General features: G+C 42.9%; 1 protein-coding gene across 2 annotated transcripts in view; it reads right to left on the bottom strand.

Annotated features, from left to right (window-relative positions):
- The window catches only part of AMPD3 (adenosine monophosphate deaminase 3), a 149,500-nt gene that overhangs the window by 63,034 nt on the left and 61,565 nt on the right, over nucleotides 1-24,901 (bottom strand). The window contains exons 1-2 of one of the 2 annotated variants that reach the window (XM_049098691.1): nucleotides 8,795-8,938; nucleotides 6,731-6,792 (exon numbers count right to left, since the gene is read on the bottom strand). The gene's annotated coding sequence lies outside the window, so the exon portion shown is untranslated. Of the gene's footprint in view, nucleotides 1-6,730; nucleotides 6,793-8,794; nucleotides 8,939-24,901 lie in introns of those variants that run through there. The other variant, XM_049098692.1, reaches the window with a different exon arrangement.

The following is a 24,901-nucleotide window of genomic DNA, read 5'->3' as shown; positions in this document are numbered from 1 at the left end:
CTTGATCCCAGGACCCTGGAATCAACCACTGAGCCACGCAGGCATCCCAAACACAGGGTTATATATATCTTTTTGAATTACTTTGTTTTCATTTTGTTTTTAAAATATTAATTACTACTTTATTACTTTTATAGCTGAATAATATTCTATTATATAGATATAACATATTTTATCTACCCCTCTGTTTATGGACTTGTGGATTGTTTCCACTTTGGGACTATTCTGAATATTTCTACCATGCACATTTATGTACAAGTTTTTGTGTAGACATATGTTTTCATTTTTCTTAGAGAAATACCTAGAAGTAGAATTGGTGGGTCATATAGGAACTCTCTGTTTAACATTTGGAAGAACTGGCAAACTGTTTTCCAAAGTAGCCATACTATTTGACATTCTCACCAGCAATATATGAGACTTCCAATGACTCCATGTTCTCACCAGCACTTGTCATTGTTTCTATTTGATTATAGCTAGCTTGGTGGGTGAGAAATTGTATCTCATAGTTTTCATTTGCATTTCCTAATGACTAATGATGTCGAACATCTCTTCGTGTGCTTATTGGCCATTCATATATGTTATTTGGAGAAATGTCTATCAGATCCTTGGCCCATTTTTAAATTAGGTTATTTCCCTTTTTATTGTTGAGTTATAATCATTCTTTATATATTCTTGACACTAGACTTTTACAGATATATACGATTTGTAAATATTCTCTCCTATTCTTTGGATTTTTTCACATTCTTTAGAGTGCCCATTGAAACATTTCATGGTGTTTAATTTTGATGAAGTCTATTTTTTCTTTTGTTGCTTGTGCTTTTAGTATTATATGTTAGAAACCATTGCCTAATCCAGGGTCATGAAGATTACACCTGTTTTATCTAAAAGTTTTATAGTTTTATCTCCTAAATTTAGGTCTTTGATAAATTTTGAGTTAATTTTTGTGTGAGATTGGGGCCCAATTTCATTCTTTTGCATTTTGTTTTCCCAGCATCATTTGTTGAAGAAACTATTCATTCCTCATTGGAAGGTATTGGCATACTTGTCAAAAATCAATTGATCACAAATGTATGGATTTACTTCCCGACTCCCAATTCTATTCCATTGATCTATGTGTCTATCCTTATGCCACTACTACACTGTCTTAATTATTGTAGTTTTATAGTAAGTATTGAAATCAAGAAATGTGAATCCTCCAAGTTTGTTCTTCTTTCTCAAGATTGCTTTGGCTAACCTGAATCTTGTGCATTTCCATATGATTTTTAGGATCAGTTTACCAATTCCTGAAAAACTCCAGCTGAGATTTTGATAGCAATTATATTGAATCTGTAGATCAGTTTGGAGAGTGCTGTCATCTTAATATTAAGTCTTAAAATTCATGAATACGGAATGTCTTTCCATTTATTTAGGTGTTTAATTTCTTTCAACAATGTACTGCATTTTTCAGTGTACAAGTATTACACTTCTTTTTGTTAAATTTATCCCTAAATATTTTATTCTTTTTGGTTCTACTACTGTAAATGGAATTCTTTTTTTTTTTTTTTTCTAGTTTGAGGGAGAGGGAGAGAGGTAATCCTAAGCAGGCTCCATGCCCAGTGCAGAGCCCAAGGCAGGGCTCAATCCCACCACCTTAGATCATGACCTGAGCTGAAATCAAGAGTTGGAGGTTTAAGGCACCTGGGTGGCTCTGTTGATTAAGTGTCTGCCTTTGGCTCATGTCTGTCATGGGATCAAGTCCCACAATAGGCTTCCACTCCATGAGGGGCCTGCTTCTCCTACTCCCCTTGTCCCTTCCCCAGCTCATGTTCTTTCTCACAAGCTTTCTCAATACAAACTAATTTTTGCATATCGATCCTATATCCTGCATTCGAGTTTTTTGTGGATTCCTTTGAATTTTCTATATTCAAGAAGATGTCATCTGCAGAGATCATTTTACCTCTGTTCAAATCTAGATGATTTTTTTTTTCTTGACTAAGTCCTCTGGCTAGGCCCCACAGTACAATGTTGAATAAAAGTTGCAAGAGTGGACATTCTTATTTCATTCTTGATGTTAAGGAAAAAGATTTCAGGCTTTTGCCATTAAGTACAGTATCAGTGGTGGAGGTTTTGTAGGTGGTTTTTAGATTACAAAATTCCCTTCTAGTCCTAGTTTGTTGAGCACTTTTTTTTTTTTTAAGATTTTATTTATTTATTCATGAGAGACACAGAGAGAGAGAGAGAGGCAGAGGCACAGGCAGAGGGAGAAGCAGGCTCCATGCAGGGAGCCCAACATGGGACTTGATCCTGGGTCTCCAGGATCAGGCCCTGGGCTGAAGGTGGCGCTAAACCGCTGAGCCACCTGGGCTGCCCTTGTTGAGCACTTTTAATCATGAAAAGGTTTGGATTTGTCCAATGCTTTTTTCCCATCTGTTGAAATGATAATGTGGTTTTTGTCCTTTATTCTATTAATATAGTATATTACATTTATTGATTTGTGTATGTTGAACCAATCTTGCATTCCTAAGATAAATCCCACTTGGTATATAATACTTTTTACAGATGGCTGGACTTAGTTGCTAGCATTTTGTTGAGGATTTTTGCATCTATATTCATAAGGGATATTAATCTATAGTTTTCTCTGCTGGGAATATTTTGCTCTGCCTTTGCCATCAGAAAAATATTGCCACATAGAATGACTTAGAAAATATTCCCTCCTCTTATATTTTTTGGAAGTATTTGTGAAGTATTGATATTAACTCTCCTTTAAACATTTGGTAAAACTTATCAATGAAGCCATCTGTCCTTTGTTTTTCTTTGTGGCAATTTTTTTGATTACTAATTAAATCTCTTTACTTGTTTCAAGTCTGTAATATTATTCTATTTCTTCTTGGGGCACCTGGGTAGCTCAGTTAGTTAAATGACTGACTCTTGATCTTGGCTCAGGTCATGATCTCAGGGGCCTGTGATGGAAACCCTTGTTGGAGTCTGGGTTCAGTGGGGAGTCTGCTTAGGATTCTCTGCCTCCCTCCCTGCCCCTCCCCACTGTTAACTCACACTGTCTCTCAAATAAATAAATGAATCTTTTTTTAAATTTCTATTTCTTCTTGAGTCAGTCTCAGTCGTTTGTCTTTCTAGAAATTTGTTCATTTCATCTAGGCTATTTAATTTGTTGGTATATAAGTGTTCACAGTATTCCTTTATATTCCTTTTTTATTTTTGTAAGGTAAGTAGTAACGTCGTCCCCTCTCTCATTCCTGACTTTAGTAATTTGAGTCTTCTCTTTTTTTTTCTCAGTCATTCCAGGTAGAGGTTTGTCAATTTGCTGATTTTGTTGATTTTTTTTTAAGATTTTATTTATTTATTCTTAAGAGAGAGAGAGAGAGAGAAGCAGAGACACAGGCAGAAGGAGAAACAGGCTCCATGCAGGGAGCCTGACATGGGACTCAATCCCAGGTCTCCAGGATCACGCCCTGAGCTGAAGGCGGCACTAAACCACTGAGCCACCTGGGCTGCCCGATTTTGTTGATCTTTAAATAGAAAAAGCAAAAGAACAAAAATCCTTTTGGTTCTGTTAATTTTCTCTATTGTATTTCTACTTATATTTTATTTATTTCTGATCCAATCTATATTATTTCCTTCCTTCTGTCTGCTTTGAGTTTACTCTTCTTTTTCTAATTCCTAAAGAAAGTTTAGATTATTGATTTGACATCTTTTTTCTCTTTCAATATAAGAGAAGAGCTACAAATTTCCCTTGTACTGCTTTCATTATATCCTGTAAGCTTTAGTATGCTATGTTTTCATTTTTATTCATCTCAAAGCATTTTCTAATTTCCCTTTGGTTTCTTCGACCATTGATTATCCTGAAGAAATATGTTTCATTTCCACGTTTATGAATTTCCTTCTGTTTTTTATTTCTAATCTCATTCTTTTGTGGTCAAGGAACATATATTATTCTAAATCTTTTAAATGCATTGAGACTTGTTTTATGGCTTGACATATAGTCCATTATAGAGAATGTTCTATGTGCACTTGAGAAGAATGTATTTTATGATGTTGTTGAGTGGAAGTTTTTTTTGCTGTCTATTGTATTAGGTTTAGTTTGTTTATATTGTTGTTCAAGTCTCTACATCCTTTTTGATCTTTTAAGTCCCCTGGATATCCTATCCATTAATGAGAGTGGGGTATTAAAGTCCTCATCTCTTATTGTAGTATTGTCTCTCTTAGTTCTTTTAGTTTTTGCTTTGTGTATTTTGGGGCTCTGTTGTTCGATGCACATGTGTTATAATTTTTATACCTAAAAAAAATTTTTTTATACCTTCTTGATTGGTTGATTCTTTTGCAATTAAAAAAAAAGACTAAATCTGTTCTTCTCTGTTTCTAGTAACAATTTTTGTCTTAAAGGTTTTTTCCCCCCTATATTAGTGTAGCCATTCCAGCTTTCTTTTGGCTACTATTCGCATGGTATATGTTTTTCCATCCTTTTACTGTCAACCTATTTCTGTCTTTGAATCTAATATGCATCTCTTGTACACAATACATAGTGGATCGTGGGTGTCTGTTTGTTTGTTTGCTTTCTTTTTACCCATTCTGACAGTCTCTGGACAATTTTATTCTGAGGCCATCTTTTTCTTGTGAAACTTTGTGAGGTGCAACCCATAGTAGCCAACATGCACCACTAATGTTCTGTTTTTCCATTTCTTCTCCTAGAGATGTCATGTAAGTAAACATGCATTCTGCCTCCCAAGTTAGAGCAGTTGATAATGTTTCAGCACCACAGAACATGCACTGAGACATTACCAGTCTCCAACGTTAGTTTTCCTCTCAGACCATTAAGCTGTTAGAGCAGTGCCCTACTTTGAGATACCAATTTGTGTATTTGTACAGATCTTCCTTAACTTACAGTGGGGCTATGTCCCAATAAATGCATTGTAGGTTGAAAATATTATCAGTCGAGGGGCACCTGGGTGGCTCAGTGGTTGAGCATCTGCCTTTGGCTCTGGTCATGATCCCGGAGTCCTGGTATCGAGTCCTACATCAGGCTCCCAATAAGCAGCTTGCCTCACCCTCTGCCTATGTCTCTGCGTCTCTCTCTGCATCCCTCATTAATAAATAAATAAAATCTTTAAAAAAAAAAAAAGAAACTATCATGAGTCGAAAATGCATGTCCTACATAACAGCTTAGCCTAGCGTACCTTAAATGTGCTCAGATTGCTTACATTAGCCTACAATTGGGCAAAATCAACTAATGTAAAGCCTATTTTATAATAAAGTGTTGCATACCTCATATAATTTATTGAATACTGTACTGAAAGTGAAAAACAATGGTTGTAAGTGCATCAGTTGTTTCCCCTACTGATTGCATGGCTGACTGGGAGCTACAGTTCATTGCCACTGCCTAGCATCACAAGAGAGCATTGTACTACATATTGCTAGCCTGGGAAAAGATCAAAATTCAAAGTATGGTATCATTTTTACACCATCATAAAGTCAAAAAAATTCTAAGTTGAACTATCGTAAGACAGGAACTATCTACACAATGTTTATATTACAGTATGATAAGATACAGTATGATAATAAACCCCAAAATCTAAGTGGTCTAACCTAACAAAAGTTTATTTCCCACTCATGTCACCATCCAATGCAGGTCAGATAACTGTGACTCTCTCCAAGCAGCACCAAGCAACTTACATGTGGACAATTTTGCCATCTCTGAGATCTTCACTTTCTGAAACCATAGGCCGGAGAGATAAATTGGCTGATAGTGCGGGGAGTATTGAAAATAACACATATCACTTCAGCTTGCACCTAATGGGCCAGACATAGTCACATGGCCCCAACTCAACTACAACGGAGATGGAAACTTTACAGGAACACTAGTAGTCTCCACCATACCCTTGTCCCCTAAACATATCAGAATTTCACCTTCAAAACGGCCAGAATCCACTATTTTATAAATAAGGCCATTCAGAACTGGAAGGAGTATCATGGTTAAGTTAAGGGGTGGGTTCTGGAGTCAGGCTGTCTGGGTTCAAATCTTAAATCTACTACTTAATAATTACGTCACCGAAGACACCAAATTAACCTCTATAAGCTTCTGTTTGCTCATTCTGTAAAGTGGGATTAAGTAGTACCTACTTTTAGATCTACTGTCAAGGTGAAATGAGGCAACCTATGTAAAAACAGCACAGTACCTTGCACACAATAAGTATATGACAGATGTTACCAATTATTAGTTTAAAAGCTGGAAAATAATGAGACAGGAAATAAAACCATACAGTGAATGCTATTGCTGTTAACATTTTCCTCTGCTTGCCTGATTGGAAATGTGTTTGGGAACTCTGAGCAGTGGCAGGAAAGTACATGGCCAGACAGACAAGGCGCTAATGGGCTTATTTATATGAGATGAACAGCGTCTGATAATGGCATTAGCTCTTACAAGTGCATGGTCCAAGCCAGAGAATGCTCCCTGAGGACCTAGAGAGGAAAAGCTTAATTGGAGTGCAATTTAAATCTCATCACAACTCTACCCGAAGAATAGAGCTGCCAGCACAGTGGCAAGAAGCTTGGACTCCACTTTGACTGCTTCTGATATTCCAAACCACATGGCTCTGCCAAGCCCAGGATGAGGGGCCAGAGGGAGCCCAGTAAGTGCGAATCTATCGCTTTCACTCTGAGGGAACTGGACTATGTGCTCTTGTTGCTGCTCCAGCTAAGAGATGAATTCGCAAGGAGCTTAGAGAAATAGAGTACTCACCTGAACTGAGTGTGGTCAATCCGGGTCTTCATCTGAGAGGTATTTGAATTCAGGGTCCTCATCTGAGAGGTGATAAGAGCACAGTGGTTAAAAGCATAGGTTCTGGAGTCAAACTGACTGAGTTCAAACCCAACTCTGACCCTGAATTAGCTGTATGAATCTAAGCTAGTCATTACTCCAAACCTACAGGTTTTTAATCCATAAGCTGGGATTTATATTATTTTGTTGGTTGTCTTCTATTTGCCTCTCCATATTCACTCTCCCTCCTTCCCTGCACACCTTGACTTATGTCCTAGGAGGCTGGCCTATAAGAACCGAAACAAGGGGGGCACCTGGGTGGCTCAGTGGTCGAGCATCTGCCTTTGGCTCAGGTCATGATCCCAAGGTCCTGGGATCCAAGGTCCTTAATTCCTGGACCTTGGGATCAAGTCCCGCATCCAGTTCCCCACAGGGAGCCTACTTTTGCCTCTATGTCTCTGCCTCTCTCTGTGTATCTCTCATGGATAAATAAATAAAATCTTTAAAAAAAAAAAAAAAGAACCAAATCAAGGGACTCTACTGCTCTCTGGCTTCTGGCTGTCCAAAAAATTGTCAGGTGAGAAGAATAAAATCTTGGTATTTATTTCCCTAGACCCCACACTGCTGGATTACTGCAGGTTGGTTGGTACCCTCTCCCAAAGACCACAGCCTTTTCTTTATAGCTTTTCCACAGGGTCCAAAAACCACTATGTCATCTTTCCTCTTCAGGCCTGGCATGGTAACAGCTACCCACTATCACTAGCCCCAAGATACTCTAATATCCCTTGTTGCTTACACTAAACTCTTCCTATTTGATCCCCCTTAAAAAAAAAAAAAGATTATTATTATTATTCATGAGAGACACACAGAGAGAGAGAGAGAGAGAGGCAGAGACAGAGGCAGAGGGAGAAGCAGGATCCATGCAGGGAGCCTGATGTGGGACTCCATCCCCGGATTCCAGGACCACACCCTGAGCCGAAGGCAGGCACTAAACCGCTGAGTCACAAGAGATCCCTTTATCCCCTTATTAAGTGTTCTTCAGTTACCCACTTTTGAGTGCCAAGACCTAGACTGGGAAAACTACACGCTTTTAGTAGATATATCTTTGGGTGGCTAACTGGTTCACAGTGACTCCCTTTCTCTGAGAACAGCCCTTATACAAACGTAGGCATCCTTTATTACATGTCCCTTCAAACGGATTGGTTCGAGGAGAGATACCTGACTCAAGGTGAGCTAATTAGAGCTAATTTTGGGACAAAGATAGCAGCAACTAGCAACCAGTAGGACTGCACCAGATTTATCCCCAAATTTACCTTCTAAAAAGCCTACGAAAGGGCAGCCTGGGTGGCCCAGCAGTTTAGCGCTGCCTTTGGTGGCAGCTATTATGGTAAGCTCCCAGTAATCTGCAGCATTTATTTTCTATAAAAGTGGAACTAATAAGAGAATAGGAAGACAAGCCACAGATTGGGAGAAAATATTTACAAAAGACACATCTGATAGAGAACTATTATCCAAATTATATAAAGAACTCTTAAAACTCAACAATAAGAAAATGAACCCAATTTAAAAATGGGTAAAAGACATTAACAAGTATCTCACCAAATACAGATGGCAAATAAGCATATAAAAAGATGTTCAACATCACATTTCATTAGAGAATTGCAAATTAAAACAACGATAAGAGGCACCTGGGTGGCTCCGTTGGTTAAGCAGTTAAGCAGCTACCTTCAGCTCAGGGCATGATCCCAAGGGTCCTGGGATGAATCAAGCTCCCTGCTCAGTGGGGAGCCTGCTTCTCCCTCTCCCTCTGCCTCTCCCCCCTGACCATGCTCTCTCTTTCTTAAAAATAAATAAATAAAAATATTTTAAAAAATAAATGAGATACCACTACATGTCTATTAGAATGGCCAAAATCCAAACACTGACCACACTAAACACTGGCAAGGATGTGGAACCACCAGAACTCTCATTCATTGCTAGTGGGAATGTCAAATGGTACAGCCACTTTGGAAGACCATTTACACTTTTTTACAAAATTAAACTTACTCGTATTATACAATCCAGTAGTTGTGTTTTCCCACGTGAGTTGAAAAAGTCCACACAAAAACCTGCACACATTTATAGCAGCTTTGTTCATAATTGCCAAAATTAGAAAGCAACCAAGGAATCCTTCAGTAGGTGGACGCATAAGTAAACTGTGGTCCATCAGTCCAATGGAATAGTATTCAACTCTAAAAAGAAATGAGCTATTAAGCCATAAAAAGACATAGAGGGAAAAATGCATATTTTTTCAAATGTATATTATTAAATAAAGAAGCCAATCTGGAAAAGCTATATATATTATATGATTCCAACTACGTGACATCCTAGAAAAGGCAAAAGAATGGAGACAATAAAAAGACTAGTGGTTTCCAGGGCTTGGGCTGAGGGGTAGGAATAGTCAGAACATAGAGGGATTTTAAGGCAGTAAAACTACTCTCCATGATACTATAAGGGTGGATACGTGTCATCATGTCATTACCATTTGTCAAAACCCATAGAATGAACACCACCAAGAGTAAACACTAAAGTGTGGACTTTGGGTGATTATGATGTGTCACTGTAGGCTCATCAGATATAACAAATGAACCACTCTGGTGGGGGATGTTGATAGCGGGAGAGATGGGTGAAGGCGGGGGTTTACGGGAATTCTCTGTACTTTCCATTCATTTTGCTGTGAACCTAAAACTTCTCTAAAGAAGGAACAGGCATGCCTGTGTGGCTCAGTGGTTGAGCATCTGCCTTTGGCTCACGGAGTCCTGGGATTGAGTCCCACATCAGGCTCCCTGCATGGAGCCTGCTTTTCCCTCTGCCTACATCTCTGCCCCTCTCTGTGTCTCTCATGAATAAATAAGCAAAATCTTTAAAAAAATTAAAATATATAAAAAAGGAAACTTGTTGATTTTTTTAGTGGAAAAAAGGTGGAACTAATAATTTCTTCACAGATTTTGTGAAAACTAAATGAATCCATGTGGTCTCTACTAAACTCTGATAGGCCCGCATAGGACTCAGGTCTAAAAAGTTAATCTGGACAAATATCAACCTGTTCTAATGTCCTGCAAGAGAGATAATGTTAACATTGTCGGGGATCCCTGGGTAGCTCAGCAGTTTAGTGCCTGCCTTTGGCCCGGGGTGCGATCCTGAAGTCCTGAGATCAAGTCCCACATCGGGGTCCCTGCGTGGGGCCTGCTTCTCCCTCTGCCTGTGTCTCTGCCTCTCTCTGTCTTTCATGAATAAATAAATAAAAATCTTTTTAAAAAAATAAATAAATATTAGCTATTCCTATATAAACAGTTCTTTATAAAAAAAAAAACACATTGTCACAGACTGTGGCACCTAGGTGACCCAGTTGGTTAAGCGTCTGACTCTTGATCTCAGCTTGGGTCTTGACCTCAGAGGCATGAGTTCAAACTCTATGTTGGGCTCCATGCTGGGCATGGAGGCTACTTTTAAATAAATAAATAAATAAATAAACAAACAAACAAATAAGTATTAAGAACAATAACAATGTCATAGACTGGTATAGTCCAGGAGTGGACATGATACTTGGTCTGTTTGAGTTTCCTCATTTGGAAACTGCTCTCTCCCTCTCCCAAAGGAGTCATGTGAGACTGTCAATCAAGTCATGAAGAAGCAACTGATTAAGTAAGCCTGAGAGAGCACTCTGTCCCCTGGTCACAGGGAAACTCCAGATACCAAAGCAAAGACCAATTAGAGTTCTTCTGCAGAATCAGCTGAGTTACAAGGAGTCGTCTCTCTTAAGGTCATAAACTGAAGGATAATTAAAGCCTGCAGTCTCTGAGATTCTTTCCACATGTGGGGAAAGTGTGCTAGAAAAGAAATCCAGCATAGAAGAAAGCCAGCCAAAGAGAAAGAGGAAAACAGAGAAACAGATTCCTGGTGAATTTGAAGCCTTCTTCATTCAGCTATGCCTGAAGCTGGAACCTTTTCATTTGCCTATGCTGATTTGAGATGGATACCTGTTATTTGCAGGTGTAAGATAATCCTATCATTATAGAAGCCTTTTTTCTAAAAAGTTTAGATACTTTCAGAATGATTTTTGTGTGTTTTTTTTTTAAGATTTATTTATGACAGACATAGAGAGAGAGGCAGAGACATAGGCAGAGAGAGAGAAGCAGACTCCCTAAAGGGAATCAGATGTGGGACTCGATCCCAGGATCTGGGATCCAGCATCAAGCTCTGAGCCAAAGGCAGATGCTCAACCACAGAGCCACCCAGGGGTCCCAATTTCCTTTGTCTTAATAAAAGTCCTGAGAAATGATTAGCTACAGAAATTTTTCTTTTCGTTCTTCTGGTAAAAAAAGCTAACATATTAAGAAACTTTTTCAAATTTATATAGCAAGTCAATGTTGGTGCCAAGTGTAAAACAACCAGTCCCATCAGTTCCTAATTATGACTTTTGTGAGGTCCAGACACTTTTGCCTTCATGAGCAACTTCTATAAAATGACATTTAAAATTGCATTTTATGAATGCACTGGTATACAGATAAACATGATCCAGACTGGCTCCATTTTTATATATTATTTTTATATTATTTTCTTTGTTCTGTTGTTTTTTTTAAGGTTTTATTTTTAAGTAATCTCTACACCCAACAGGGGCTCAAATTTATAACCTTGAGATAAAGAATCCCATGCTCCATCAACTGAGCCAGCCAGGCATACCTTTTTGTTCTGTTTTAAAAGAAACCAAAACATTTGGCCCTAATGAGCCAAATGGGGAAGATGACCCTGAGTCTTGTTTACAAAATAAAATAAGAAGGAGTTTGGAAATGAGGTAATATATGTGAATATACTAGATACTCTGTTGACCATAAGTCACTGGACAAATGTTTAGGACTATTAAGTACAAAAGGGTGCTCTCAAAAGGGTAACGTAAATATGTGGCTCATGTATGTGGTCGTGAAATGGTTAAACAGCAAAATCTCAAGGTTTTTGTGGTAACAAATAGAAAATGTTGGGATCCCTGGGTGGCACGGCGGTTTAGCGCCTGCCTTTGGCCCAGGGCACGATCCTGGAGACCCAGGATCGAATCCCACATCGGGCTTCCGGTGCATGGAGCCTGCTTCTCCCTCTGCCAGTGTCTCTGCCTCTCTCTCTCTCTCTCTGTGTATGACTATCATAAATAAATAAAAAAAAAGAAAAGAAAATGCTTAATGGTGGGAGACCAGAGGATGGTAAATCAATGACTTTTGGCAGTAAGGAGCCTTTTGCAAGTCAGCATACACCCCTGTCACTGGGCCCTGTGCTCATGGCGTGGCCCAGCTCATGAGGCACTGCCACAGAGAAGCAACCTTGGGCATAGCATAAAGCTGACATACACTTGGATGTGCCAAGGTCCTACTCTCCAACTGGACCAACCTGGTAGAAGCCACTAAGAGGGAGATGGGCCAGGGAGGAGCTTTGGGAGCAAGGCTAGAAAAAGAGTTTTTACCCAGGTGGCCATAGATAGGGTGGAGCCAAAAGTATGGACCAAGTGTCAGGTGCAAAAAGGTAAAATGAGGTCAAAGATGGAAAAAAATGCCAGGTCAGGAATAGGAGGGATAGGGAGCAAGTCAGAACCCAGTGTGAAAAGCTGTGGGAAGAGGATCATGTCCAAAGCCATGAACAGAAGCCATGTTTCAGGGGCCTGTTTTAATGTGCTGACTCCATGGCCCAAAGGCAGTCCCTGGAATCCTAAGGAGTTCATGCAGAGTCAGACATACTGGATGACATCAAGCCCTTTCAAAAACATAGTCACTGAAGTTTTACTCCTTTACTATGAACTTTGAGCTATGGTTGTTGGAGAGACTGGGAATCCTCCACTATTGATATTAGACCCCACTCTAAGGAAGAAAATGGTTTCAATGTAGGAATGTGGTATGCAGACAGCTTGAGATGTAGACGAGGACTAAGAAATAAAACCAGGTGCAGGTAAGATAACAAATGAAGAGGATGCCAGCAGAATCAGGACAGAGATGATGTCCTCTGCCACATGTGGCTATAGTGGTCCCAGTCCCCTAGCAAAGAGAGATTGGCATCAAGAACCAAACAACACTTCATCTCCTCTGTGGTTACTTGTGACGTGCATTTGCTTCAGTCCACTTGTATAGTTTCTTCCCCTAGTGTCCACTCAGTCATTCGAGACTAGCCTTCATGTTCTCATTGCCCTTAGAGAGCTCTGAGAGTAAGCCCCTGTCCCAATTTGGTAATAAGAGACCCTGAGTGTTATAGAAAGAACCTTGGACAGATAGATTCCAACAGGCAGTCACTGTTTGGATCCTGGTGGCCAGATTGAGAAGATAACCACTCTCCCCCTCACCTCCTTAGAAACTGTAGAACAAGCCACAGCATTGGAGAACAAGACCAGAACAGGCCTCGTTACTCTGTGGGTGTGCCACATATTACATAAGCGCATGGATTAATTAAGAAGCAAGGTCAAGACTCAGAACTGGGTCAGACATGAAGGGGCCCAAGAAACAACAAGTACTCAGATAACTGAGGACATGACATAAGAACTTGCCAGGCAGCTGCGCTGTATGTCAATAAGAATGTGTTGCTGAAAGATGCCCAGTCTCTGCAAGGTGACTGAGCCTTTTCTCATGCCCGCCTCTTCCTGTGTCACTAAAGGAGTGACTGTCAGGCCCCAGGACTGCAGGCATGGTGGGAGGGAGGTGGACCTCTTCAAACACACATGGGGTAAGGGCTGGAGGGCCATGATGGGCCATGCTCACCATGGCAGCTGCAGCTCCTTCAGATGACCTTTGGGGAGAGCCTGCCCTAGGTTGAGAGCAGTGGTGGATAATGCCGAAGTTTCAAAAGCTTGGCCCACTCCTTCCTTGGTGATGAAAAAATTCTAATAGGAGCGTTCTCACCCCTCTGGAGCCCCAATCACTCATAAAGACAGCACACTCAGGTGCCTGGCTTCTCTCTTTGCCTTCTTCAGTTTTTTATTTCTCCTTTTTATTATAAACATGTTTGTTGCTATTTTTATTTTTGTTTTTCCTCAACCCGAAAATTTCACTAGAAACCACTAGAAAGGGCAGCCCCGGTGGTGCAGCGGTTTAGCGCTGCCTACAGCCTGGGGTGTGATCCTGGAGACCCGGGATCGAGTCCCACATCGGGCTCCCTGCATGGAGCCTGCTTCTCCTTCTACCTGTGTCTCTGCCCCTCTCTCTCGGTCTCTATGAATAAATAAAATCTTAAAAAAAAAAGATATTAAAAGAAAAAGAAAAAAAAATAAACCACTAGAAACACAAAGGAAAGGAAACCATGATGAACAGTCACTTCCCAGACTACAGCCCAAACTCCTGGGAAGAGTCTGTGTCTTAACACCTGCCCTGAGCTGCAGACCACAGACATCAGTTGTAAGCTGGAGACAGAATGGGCTTCTTCTAGCCATTCTGTTTAAAAAAGAGCCACAAAGACACCTGGATGGCTCAGTGATTGACGTCCTCCATCAGGTCATGATCCCGGGGTCCTGGAGATCGAGTCCCGCATCAAGCTCCCCATAGGGAGCCTGCTTCTCCCTCTGCCTGTCTGTGTGTGTGTGTCTCTCATGAATAAATCAATAAAATATTTAAAAATAAAAAAAAATTAAAAACAAATAAAAAGAGCCACAAACAGACATCCTGTGTGTCACATTTCTGGACTCCCCTACACGGAAAAGAGCTGAAAATTGGTACCAGTCGCAAACAACACACCCTGTGCTCCCTCTGGCAGCCTCAGGGCCTCCCAGCCATTCTCAATCCCACTCTTCACTGCAGCACTTGATGGAGCTGACCGGCCACGTGGAATATTACCCAAAAAAATCTGTGAAAGAAAGTTGCACGGAAAGTTACAGAATGCCACAGTGGAAAAATGCTGCTTAGCGGGGCAGAGGAACAGAGCAGAATCTTCGCAGGGCCAAGCCACTGAGCCGCCCCCAACTCCTCATCTTCACCTTTACCCTTCCACTTCTGCTCACTGACCCTTTGTAATTGCCTAGTGTCATGTCACATGCGGCCTGAGATGAGGAAGGGAAGTAAAAGTTCAATAGACACACTTAGAGGTGCCTGTCTCTGGGAACAGTTCCCACTCTTAGTCCCTTTAGTTTAGCTGGGCATTCATTCATTTGTTGCACAGATATTTATTGAGCACTTACTACATTCCAAAAGTGTAGTAAGTGGAGATACAAAAAATGAACAAAACAGACAAGGGCCCCTCCTTACAGAGTTAATTTTTTAGTGGAGAGAGTCAGATGATATGCAAGTAAAGAGAGAAGATAATTTGGGGTAACAATGCTTGCTATGAATTTATAAAACACGAACAAAACAAAGTGATAGTCTAGAGAGAGTGATTTGAGAGAAGGGTTGCCTACTCTAGAGAGAATAGACTAGGAAAACCTCTCTGAAGAGTTAAATATAGGCTTCCCCACGAATATGGAAGAGTTGTGGCTACAATGAATGTTGTGGGCAGAAGGAAGAACAGGTGAATAGGTCCCGGGCAGAAACGGGAGAGCAATAGAAAGGCCAAGTGTGGCGGAAGCCCGTCTAACAAGAGAGGGTGGTAAAGGGAGTTTGTGGAAGAACAGAGGCCTTGCTAAGAAGCTTGGGTTTTATTTTAAAAGCAACAGGAAATCACTGGAGAATCTTAAGCAAGGGAATGGCATAACCTGATAGACATTTTTCTAATATAAACTCTCATATTTTATTTGCTAATGTACACATTTTTTTTTTTAGATTTTATCCATTTATTCATGAGAGACACAGAGAAAGAGGCAGAGACATAGGCAGAGGGAGAAGCAGGCTCCCTGCAAGGAGCCTGATGTGGGACTTGATCCTGGCACCCAGGGGTCACTCCCACAGTGGAAGGTTGATGCTCAACCGCTAAGCCACCCAGGCGTCCCTGGTTCCAATCACTGAAACCCAGAAACCCTCGTGGCTTTGAGGTCAGGTGAGAAATAGAGCTGAAAACAGGATAGGGAGAAAAGTCTTCATAAGGAAGTACTGACTGGGGGTGCCTGGATGGTTCAGTGGTTGAGTGTCTGCCTTTGGCTCAGGTGGTGATCCTAGGGTCCTGAGATCGAGTCCCTCATCGGGATCCCTGCTGAGAGCCTGCTTCTCCCTCTGCCTGTGTCTCTGCCTCTCTCTGTGTGTCTCAAATAAATAAATAAATAAATAAATAAATAAATAAATAAATAAAACCTTTAAAAAAAAAAAAAGGAAGCACTGACTTCTCCAGAGCCCCTCCCTAATCCTGCCCTGCCAGTGAACTATCCTGGTGAGAAATAAATGGCTTAGTCTCTGCAAAAATTAATCCAGAGAGATTTAAGAATAAGAGGTACAGGGGCACAAGGTAAAGATGAGGCACTGTATTGAAAGAAGGGTAGGTAAGCAAAATGTATGTACTAAATGGTGAGACTCCTCTCACCCCCCGGGCCAGCAGCAGCCAAGCTCATAACTCGCTCTCTCTGCAGCCAGCTGAACCGCAGTGGGCTACACCCATGCCAGGCTGGCGGTCAGGGTGGCTGTGTGCAAGCAGAGGAAGGCGGTCAAAAGGAGAGGAGAAGAAATCAGCAGAGACGAAAGATGCTGCTGCCTCCGGGAAACGGCAGTTTTAGGTTTCAGCCTCGGGCCAGGAGCAGGCATTTCTTCCCAACCTAGGTGGCAAGACTGCCCAGTGTAGCCTCCCCACAAACACCTTTACTGGAACAGCTTGAGGGACTCTGACCTCTACCTCATAGCCAGATGATTCTCAACCAGGACGAGGGGCAACCTATGAAAGGCTGCTTTTCCAGACCCTGTCCAAGCCCCATTTGTAGTCGTCTTTAGTAATCATCATGCAGAGGTGGCCAGCTGAGCTGGAGCTGCCCCTTCCTCAGGGACTCGTGGCCAGGAATAGCCTAGGGCAGGTCGGAAGTTCTGGGAAGGCAAGCAATGACCCTACTTCATAAGAAGGCCAACTTGTTAAACAATATTTGTGTAACCATCACATTTTTTTAAAGATTTTATTTATTTATTTGACAGAGAGAGAGAAAGAGAGAGAGAGCATGAGCTGGGGGAGGGGCAGAGGGAGAGAGAGAAGCAGACTTTTGCTGAGCAGGGAGCCCGAATGGAGACTCCATCTCAGGACCCTGGGATCATGACCTGAACCCAAGGCTCAGTTAACCTACTGAGCCACCCAAGCGCCCCCTAACTACCACATTTTACCGACTGCAAAGGTAAAGCACAGGAGAGTTAAACAATTTGCCTAAAGTCCCAGAGCTTAATTATTGAAAGAAACGCTTGGGGGTAGAATCTTGTTTCCTGACTTTTGGTTCCCAATATGCCTCACTTTCCCTCCCATCGTGCTCAAGGACCACTTAGACAGGTGGGATTTGGTTATTTCCGTGGCCCTACTGAAACCAAACCACTAAAACATGAAACCTTAGATTCTGCATTGTGTAGAAGACAACATACTGAATGCGGAATCCAGTGACATGGGTTCTATTCCGACCCCCCCCCCCTTATTCTGTGGTATCACTTAGGCAGGTCACCGACCACTCTCTAGAACTATTTCTTCATGTGTAACATGTGGAGAGAGTGACAGTACTAGGAGTGGAGGGAAGAATGCAGATTCCAAGGCCTGGGAAGATAGCCTGACTATGCCTCTGACACTCAAGATTTCTGAAAGGTCTTCCTGTTCATTTAAACATTGATATGAGGGACGCCTGGATGGTTCAGCAGTTGAGTGTGTCTACCTTTGGCTCAGGGCGTGATCGAGTCCCACATCGGGCTCCCTGCATGGATCCTGCTTCTCCCTCTGCCTGTATCTCTGCCTCTCTCTCTGTGTGTCTCTCATGAATAAATAAATAAAATCTTTTAAAAAAATAAACATTGACATGAATTTTGGATCTATTCCTCTAGGTATATTTGTTTTAACATAAACATGAGTGGGAGTGGTATTCCTCACAAATAATTCACATAAAACTGATGCTTCAGGAAGATGGTCCATATTTATTCCAATATTACTTATCCTTGACATAGCATTACATGTCCCAATTTGAGAAGTCCAAGGCAAGAATACTAAGAGAGTTGTTAGCTCTTAAAATTCTTTAAAATGCTGCAAACTTCAACAAGTACAATCTCCATTCTGCCAATATGGAAGCCAATATCCCCCAAACCATCCATTCCTAGAACAGAAGTCAAATCTTGTGCTATTAAGCTGCTCCAATGCCAGAGCTGTGGCCAGGATTCACAGGGGTGATCCGGTAGGTATACTGCATTTTAGCTCTGAGACCAGAGCAGGCATGGTGTTAAGTGAGAGCCAGCCCCTCCTTCAGACTAATCTGTACCCAAGAGACAACCACAATCTAATACTGGTGACAGCCGTTACCGTGACTGTCACGCCAGACAGCCTTGTTTTGAGCTTCTCTCTCATACTCCAAGGCTTTCTCTAGGGGCTGCAGTCGGGGTGGGGGAGTCTTGGGAGGAGGAGGAGTGCATAATCCCCCTAGACTGGAATAGTGGAACGTGTGCCTAGCGCAGGAAGTCAGCAGTCTCCTTTCCTGGAGGCTCTAGTGAAAAGCCATAGTTTTTAACACTTTCAGACCCCCCAACAATGCTGACCAAAAGTCACATGGTAGGACCCTTGGGAGTTCTTAAGCAAAGGTGTGTGTGTGTATGTGTGTCTGTGTTTGTGTGTCTGTGTGTTGGGAGGGAGGTTAGCCTGGGTTAGTCTCGAAGCACTGGTGTCAAAGCTTCCTGCCCGAAGGGAGGGATCAGAGCTCTCTCTCACCTCCTTTGCAAATGCGGTTTCCTTTACTTGAAATTACCATCTTCCTGCCTCCCCACCCTGCAACTACAAAAGCACATTTGCTCTAGGAAAGTGTCCTCCAGAGCCCCACCTCCAGGCAGAATTGGAAGCCCCGCCCCAAGCCCCGCCCCCCCATCATTTTGTACAGTTCTCTATTAAAGCATCTGTCACCTGACAAGTCAGCTGCTTTCTGGCCCATCCCCCTCCAGTTTCTAGGCTTTGAGCTATCTGCGCCAGACACAGATCTGATGTTAGAAGATTTCCTTTTTGTGTTCCCTGTGAAGGAAGGAAAGCAGTGCCATGGAGGGCCAGGCTGTGTGGGTCCACCACCAATTCTCCAAGGCCTCACTCAATCCCCAAAATACTGGGCCTTAGAGGAATCCCCTTCCCACCACCTGAAGTTGCCCTTTCCCAGAGCAGTTATCCTCTGGAGCCTCCCCCCCCCGACCCAGAAGAAACCTAGGGATTGAATTCTCTCTCCTCAGGCCCCAGAGGTGACAGCCAGGGTCTCTGGGCATCCATAACTGGGCTCCACGGATGCTGAAGGAGCTCCCACACTCCCACTGAGAAGCATGTTCTCCCAGGAGAGGCAGCTGGCTTCCCTCCCCTGCAGGGCAGGTCCCCAGCAGGAAGCCCAGGGCAAGCTGGGGCACAGATCTCACTCCCCTTCACTCAGCCTCCTGCTTTCCCCAGCCCTCTCCCCTATCAGTGCTCCTGCCAAAGCCCCTCGCTTTAACTCTAACCTTATTCCTGTTCCTGTCCCTGTCTCTATCCCTCTCCGCCCTGTGCTCTTACAGGGTTCCCTTCTAGGTCCTCAGGCCTCCCCACCCCTGAAAGTCCTATTGGTAAACACCACAGAGTGTTCTGGAGTACAGTGACCTGCAGGCCTCCCCAGTGGCCAAGGGCCCTTGAGGACATGGCAGCAGGGGCTGGCAAGAGCTCCCAGTTTCCAGCCAGACGGCACATACCGCTAGTAAGCTGCTGTTTCAGTTTCAGCCAACAGACATTATCAATGCCCACTCCAGGTCCGGCCCTGTTCTAGGTCCTGGAGGGACACGCAGAGCCCAGCCCAGCCCCAGAAGGGAGGCAGGCCTAAGAACCCACAGTTACAATCTGTCAACTACACAGAGAAGACACCAAATGAGTGGGAAGGGCAGAGGGAGTGAGGGAAGGACGCAGAGAAGTCAGAGTAGCCGCCCCACCCCAAGACCAGGACACTGAGGCTGCCTTCCAACAGGGGAGCAAGTGAAGGGAACTAGGGAGTTTCACTTTTCCCCCAGCTAAACCACCATTTCTCCCACTCAGCTGACAAACAGTGGCCCCAGGAGAGTCCTCCTCGTGTCCAGGGTGGAGGGGAAGACCAAAAGCTGTGCAACAACCCCTCCTAGGATACCAATTCCTGATTTCACCCAAAACCCCTAGGAGTAAAACCAAAAAAACTGCACTCTGACAAGGAGGAAATAAAGGGAATCAGGAGAGGAGGCAGGGGTGCAGAGGAGGGTGAGACCCAGGATGCTGGAGACAGGAAGCAAAAAGCAGAGTTGGCTGTGGGTATCTGTGAACGCAGTGTGAGCTGCAGGTTTGCAGGTGCTAAACATCACGCATGTCCAGAGAGAGGCTTCCTCAGCCCTTTCCATGGGGGATGCTGCTTCCCCAGCCTCCCTACCCTGGGTACCACAGGAGTGGCTACAGTGGACTCTCCATCCAGGGTCAAGTTAGCTCTCTGAAGAGGCTCCCGCCCTGGACTTTATTCAGGTAGTCACTTAACACAAACCCTTTTATAGACCTCAAAACATGAAATTTGATTACTCATAACCTTAGGTTCCTACCACATTCTTATATCAATATATGGCCTTCATTCATTATTTTATCTGATGTGATGCCAAATGATTTCTGAAACCTTATTTAAAAGTCAGATTCAAATGACTGAAAGACAAATAATATGTTTGTATATTATGGATGGGGGTTATGCTCAGGAAGTTAAAATAGATGAGCCCCTTCAGGGACTGGGCGAACTTCTGGGTTCCATGCAAAATACAAATAGAAACTAAGAACATCTCAGTAAAGCTAAAGGTCATGGTTTCTTCAATTACATTGAAACTCAGAAATCCAAGGATCATCCCTCTCTGAAAGTCCTGCAGCCTCAGGATCTCTAGAACAGCTGGCAAGCTATGCCCAACCAGCCAAATTCAGCCCACCACCTGTTTTGCAAGGCCTATGAGCTAAGAATGGTTTTCACGTTCTTTAAATGGTTAGGAAAAAAGCCAAAAGGAGAATTATATTTTGTGACATATGAAAAATACATGAATTCAAATTCCAACATCCATAAATAAAGTATTGGAACACAAGCACATTTGTTCACTTGTACTGTCCATGGATGCGTTCACACGCTACAGTGCAGAATTAAGTAGTTGCAACAGACAGGGACGACCCAAAGCCTAAGATATTTCCTCCCTGGCCCTTTACAGAAAGGTGTGCCAACACCTGCTGTAGACCAAAGTCCAGAAAAGAAATTTACAACCCCTGTATCTGATTGCTCTCACCTCTTTCCCCCTTCCCCTGCCTGCCCCCCTCATTTCCCCTCTCCTCCTCTTACAATTGGCTGGGACCAAGGAGTGGGTGTTTATTCATTTCCTTTATGTAGGCTCTTCCCCCTTTCTGACTCCGGCATCATGAGTAAGGCTTAGAGACAGGCATAAGATCCCTCCCAAGGCCAGAGCTTTCTTCTGGGCATGCCTTCAATGGGCCACGGGTTTGCAGTAAAGCAGTGTGGCGATGCCCTCAGCTCTCTGATAAGTGGGCAGCTGAAGCACATGGGCTACAACCAAGACAGAAAGCCTTGCCACAGGGCGCCTGGGTGGTTCAGTGGTTGAGCGACTGTCTTCAGCTCAGGTTGTGATCCCGGGGTCCTGGGATCAAGTCTCCACAGGGAGCCTGCTTCTCCCTCGGCCTGTGTCTCTGCCTCTCTCTCTGTGTCTCTCAAGAATAAATAAATATTAAAAAAAAAAAAAACCCAACCTTGCCATGACCCCTGAAAGCTCCTTCGTTCCCCTTTGTAGTCATCTTCCACTTCCACCACCACCACCCCCACTACTGCCCCAGACAACTACTCATCTGCTTTCCATCACTGCAAATTAGTTGTGTCTGTTCTAGAATTTCAAATAAATGAATCAATCATACAGCATGTGCTTTTTTGTATCTGGCTTCTTTCACTCGGGATAATGTTTTTGAGATTCATCCATGTTATGTGTCAACACCAAACTGATGCACTTTTTTTTCTTTTTTGAGTGAAAGGTGCTATGAATAGTCATGTCAGGTCACAAGGCCTAAGTCAGAACCTCCAGGACAAATCAAGACAATGGTTAGTCTATGTATGTGGGCAGTTTTTATCTTTTGTAGCAAATGGACTTTTTTAGCCAAAACTAAGCTGACTGTGGTGCACCTGGGTGGCTCAGTTGATTAAGCACACAATCTTGATTTCTGTTCAGGTCATGATCTCAGGGTTGTGAGATAGAGCCCCATGTCCGGCTCCACAATGGGCAGGGAGCCTGCTTAGGATTCTCTCTTCCTCTCCTTCTGCTTCTTCCCTCTCTCTTCCTCTCTTTCTGCTTCTTCCCTTTCCCTTCCTCTTCTCTCTCTCTCAAAAAAAAAAAAAAAGAAATCTAAGCTGGCTGCAGAGTGATTGTTCTAAAAACGCATGTGTATTCATCATCATTTCAGTATACTCAAGTCAAAAAGATTTAATATAGGGGTGCTGGGTGACACAGTCAGTTAAGCATCTGACTGTTGATTCTGGCTCAGGTCAGGGTCATGATCTCAGGATCCTGAGATTAGGCACCTCATCCAGCTTCACGGTCAGTGGGGAGCCTGCTTCTCCCTCTCCCTCTGCTCCTCCTCCAACTCATTTTCTCTCTCTCTCTCAAATAAGTAAGTAAAATCCTTAAAAAAAAAGGGGGGGGGGGGAGGATTGATGAATTCTAAATCCAGTGCCTTACCACAAGAGACTTCAACACCACACGTGTCAACGGAAAAAAAGAAGCCTATATTCTTTAAATATATTATCTTCAACTAATAAACATTTTAAGTGGCTATAAAGGTTTGTTTTTTTTAATCTTTTATCACCAACTTGTACAAATGAAATTTCTGGTCAATGATGATTACCAAGAATTTGAAGAAATCATTAAAAATCTTGATCAGGGCAGCCCAGGTGGCTTAGCGGTTTGGCGCCATCTTCAGCCCAGGGTGTGATCCTGGAGACCGGGGATCAAGTCCCACATCAGGCTCCCTGCATGGAGCTTGCTTCTCCCTCTGCCTGTCTCTCTCTCTCTCTCTCTGTTTCTCATGAATAAATAAACAAAATCTTCTTAAAAAATAAAATAAAATATTTGAAATGATTTTATTTAGGATTTTATGCAAATTCAGTATTAGTATTCTCCTTTAGTTTGTATCTTACTATAATTATATAGTATTATATTCTATATTATATAGAATTATATAACATGAAGAAATGTTATGCTACTGTTATGCTATTCATTAAGCCCCATACACGTGTCCCCAAGCCTCCTTCAGTTTACCCCAGGGTGCTGTACACATATTCTCATTTTTTATGTATAATGCTGTGACAAGGAAAAGTTAGGTGGCACAGCCCCAGACTATGGGAAAAGCCATAGCCTGAGTTGGAAGCCTTTTGTTTTATTTAAAAAGTCTCTCCTGCCCTCTAGTGATAATCTTTGTGGCTGGATCTCCACAGAGAAACCGTGATAGAAGGGGTTATTAAATATTATCAGTTTTATATTTGCAAAGACATCATCCTTATTATGCAGACATTATGCCTGCCTTGGGTTCTGGCAGGTTAAAGCCTTTGTGGCATTGCCCTGGTGTTCCATGGGCCCTGGAGAGATCTCATATTCCATGATTCCACCACTCTTCTCTGCCTTCATCTTCACTCCTGCAGCTTAGGAAAAATCTCTACTATCCCTGGTCAGAAGACACCTCTTACAATCACCTAAAACCACCAGCCTCAGAACCCCTTCCCCAACCCCCCAAGATGCAAAGACCACAGGAAAAGAGAGGGAAGATGAAAGCTCCCACTTCTGTCCAGCAATCTGATATCAACAAGCAAGCTCCAGGCCACAGGCATCCAGAAGATCTGCAGGTCGTCTTTACACACTGAGGATAAAGGGGCCAGCTCCACTGTAAACACTCCTGTACATCCACCTCATCGTCTAGGTGGAGACCTGGACTTTCAACCCCCAGCAGCAGCAGGTTGCAAGTGGCCCCCAAAGAGAGTACAGAATCATCATCCATCAACTAATACATAAAGTATCAGTTTTAAGATATCAATGTAGAGTTACATAAAAATTCCATGAAAATTGGAACATTTAAAAGTTGAGGATAATTTTGGGGGTTCTTTTTTTGTTTTTTTGGGGGGGGGGTTAGTTGAGGATAATTTATGCAAGCACTTTGTTGAGGACAACAGAGCTCATCTGAAATGAGAACTACCATTTACTATTGAGGTAATTTCAATGATGCTGTGAGTGCAAATCCAGCAAACTAAAAACTCTATTTAATACATACTGGTATTCAGTTCTATCCCATGTCCATCCTTGGAGCCATCTCCAGCCTCTCGTCCATCTGGAGACCTCTGAAGGCCAGAGGCCCTCATTCCTTGTCCAGCTCCCACCTTTCCAGGCTGAGACCCAGAAGACCATTTTGGCTAGGGGAGTTAGAAGGAGGGAGTGATCATTTCATGACTGCTGTGATGAAGGGCATCAGCAGGGCACAGGCTTTCTCTCCCAGCCTTTGCTTCTTAGCAGGACCTTCAGAAGCCCACACCACCTGCCCAGGGGCTCTTGCCAAAAGATTAAGTCCCAGTCTTGGGGTCTAGTAATTCCCTTTGCCCTAGACTTTGTAAGCAGGCTTGCCTTGGGCTGCAGAAGTTGACAGTAATCAGCCCAACCTCTTCCTAGTCATAGACACATGTGGCACCGCAAGGCAGGTACAGTGGTGTTCAGGTGGGCTGGCTCTGGGCGTGTCTCACTTGAAGCCATAAAGCAGCTTTCCTGAGCCCTGCTGGTTGCCAGTCTCTGGACTAGCACTGGACCCACTAGACCCCGCACCAAACAGCAGTCATCACCAGATGTGTGCCACTGAGTCACCGTGGAACAGAGTTCTCATAATCTCCTGAGGAATCTTCCCCAATCACGTTTTCCTTTCTGAAGACAAACTTTATCACAGGTTCTTAATTGGATGAGACAAATAATTAAACACACACGTGCACACACACACATTTCTAACTGACTCAAGCACAGAAAGGGCCCATGAAACTGAAAAGTCCCAGGG

The sequence above is a fragment of the Canis lupus genome, chromosome 21 (assembly GCF_003254725.2).
Source record: "Canis lupus dingo isolate Sandy chromosome 21, ASM325472v2, whole genome shotgun sequence".
Classification (NCBI taxonomy): domain Eukaryota; kingdom Metazoa; phylum Chordata; class Mammalia; order Carnivora; family Canidae; genus Canis; species Canis lupus.
This window is presented reverse-complemented; position numbering and strand designations above follow the sequence as displayed.